Source organism: Nycticebus coucang, chromosome 8, assembly GCF_027406575.1.
Source record: "Nycticebus coucang isolate mNycCou1 chromosome 8, mNycCou1.pri, whole genome shotgun sequence".
NCBI lineage: Eukaryota > Metazoa > Chordata > Mammalia > Primates > Lorisidae > Nycticebus > Nycticebus coucang.
In genome coordinates, this window is record NC_069787.1 from 39,974,941 (window position 1) to 39,977,695 (window position 2,755).

The 2,755-nt window shown below is 37.9% G+C and overlaps 1 pseudogene; it reads left to right on the top strand.

The window, feature by feature from the left end:
* Positions 1 to 115, top strand: LOC128593056 (uncharacterized; annotated as a pseudogene).
* Positions 116 to 2,755: the final 2,640 nt, after the last annotated feature.

Below are 2,755 nucleotides of genomic sequence, written 5' to 3' on the forward strand. Positions count from 1 at the left end.
AAAGTTTGATTTAATGTAGTTAAATTTGTTATAACACACCCAACAGGAATCTGGGATCATTGCGATAAGGGGACACAAAATGTGTGGCCTCCCTATGAACAAATTCCCTACATATGAAGAAGAAGAAAAGAATTATGAAATGTATATGGTGGGTGTATGGATGATCATTGTATAATTCTTTCAACTGTACCATATGTTTGAAAAATTGCCTAATGAAATATTGGAAAATTAAAAATATATAAACAGTTAAATTGTCAGATTGATGAAGGCTATCAAGAAATCTTACTTTGTTCTGTCTCTTTCACAGTGTATGTCTCTGTCCCTGCCTTAGTATTACAACAACATGTAGTTTAGAGGAGATAATCAGACCTTTATCTGAGGACTGAGATGGGTATAACTGTGTCATCCTTCTGAACGTCTATTATGATTGGTATATTTGGGCAGGAAGTGTGTCGTGAGCATCTGCTATGTGCCTACCTTTGGTTTCATAAGCTCATTGTTAAAGTATTACATTGAACCACATGACATTGATGTTTTAAAGGTCAAAGAGAAGTTGACTTTTGCTAGTAGGCATGATTTTGCCCTCATGGAGCCTGTAATTTAGTGGGGAAGGTAGATATAAATGTCCTGAAAGGGAGCAACCTAGAGGAGCCACCCATTCCAGCTTTGGAGCATCGGGGAAGAAATGTATTCTGTGTGCAGAGAATAGTATGTGCAAAGGGCTGGTGGTGAGAGACAAGGCAGGTTATTCAAAGTATGACCCTAATTACATGGGATGGAAACCGAGTGCACAGGGTTGCGATGAGGGTGATATGGTAAGGGCTTATTGTGCCAAGAAAGCCACATAAAGGACCAGTATCTTCTCACTGGAGCATTACATGATGAGGATTAGGAGACTGAGTTGTAACTGCCCATTACCTAGAATCCAATTTCTGCTTTTAAATAAAAGAGCTCTCAACTTACGCTTCTTTAGTTAGTTGTGATGCTCTCAATTTACACTTCTTTAGTTAGTTGTGATGCTCCAATTCAGAAACTATGTGCAGACAAGCCATGTTGTATTTAATTGAGGATCATTTTTCGTACAGCAACCTTGAGACTTTTAGTCTAGAACTGTAGGAGACTCAAGCAATTCACTTAACCTCCCTGGGTCTTTGTTTCCTTTCTTTAAAATGATATAATAATTTTGTACCCCTGCCTATCCCAGTCTTAATCACACAAGATTCTAGATGCAAAAATGCTTTAATTTAGATACCTCAATTTGGTCTCCATGGCTTAGGAAATGTTAGATATTGTCATATGAAGAGAGGGGGAATACAGGTTAAGAGGGTAGGATCCTGGGGATCCAAATGCCAGAGCTGTAAGATCACATCTCTGAGCCTTAACCTCCTCTTCTGAAAATGGAGATGACAGAACTATGGTGTAGATGCTCTTATGAAGATTAAGTGAGATCATCTTTGTACAGTGGTAGTACCTGGCGCTTAGCACAGTGCCAGGCAGAGAGCAGGCATTTACTAGAGCTCCGTTAATAATAATAATAGTGTTAGAATAAAAACATCATTATACCATCATTATTTGGAGGCTCCCATCCTTTGATGTTTCCACTTTCCCAGAGCAAAAAGATCCATAACATAGGACGGAGGGCACCCTTCCTTCAGCCAGGAAGAGCTCTCCATTTTTCACCAGAGTAATTTGTTCCTCATGATTTAGCTGCCTTTGGCTGAAGGCTCAAGTCCTGAATCTGACTTCCCTTTTAAGTAGATGAGCCATCTCTCCACCAAGGCCCAAATAACCATTTGCAAAGTGAAAGGACAGTTAATCATCAGGTTGTTTTGCTTCTGGGATGTCAAAAAATCAGTTTGCCTGATTTAAAAAAAAATAATAACAACAATTTTGGCATCTAGTAGACACAGTCTCATAACCAATTAGAAACACAGATTTTGGACTAATAAACTGGATACTAGATTTCAGTCTAATGTCAATGAACTAGTGTCAGTTATTGCCAAAATCAAAAATGAAAGAGGGAAAGTAGCAGAATAGCTTGGAAATTAATGACTTTTTTCAACTTCCTATCCTGTTTCCTACCCAAATACTGTTTCTTGCCCCAGTAGCAGGCAGCAGAAATAGAGATAGAGCTACAAAGCCATTAAAACAGTCTTGGCATCAGAAGTCAAAATAAAAAAAAAAGGACTGAAAGAGAATATGAAATGTGGAAAACCTGTGAAATTTATGTTATTACTGCATACATGTTTGTTAAAATCTAGATACGACTTTTGCTTCGTAAAAGAAATAAGACTGAAGAGCACATTTATGGAGAGGAGAACATTTGGATGACTGTCTCACACACAAAGTTCTTAAGGCAGAGCAGTTTTAATTAAGAACAGCATCCTGTGTGAAGTGCTATGCCCAAAATAGTCTCCAGGGGGGATTCAGTGAAGGGATACATCAATTTCAGACATCTGGAATCCAATTAATAACTTCAGTGCTTTTACATGGCAAATGATACTATGTTGTAATTCTTATGGAAGTTCTTGGAATGGGAGCAGGATTTCCATCACCAGGGAAATTGCAATCACCCGGTGTTGTAACCTCATGTGCTACTCTAGGATGGTCATTTTTGTTTGTTTTTCATCATGGCCTGCTTTTCTTTGTCTATCAAAGTAGCTAGTTTAATTAGTTTATTAACTAATGAGTATTTGGAAACCCATCACCTAAAATAAAAGCTATAATTTTGATAATATCCCAATGACAACCATAT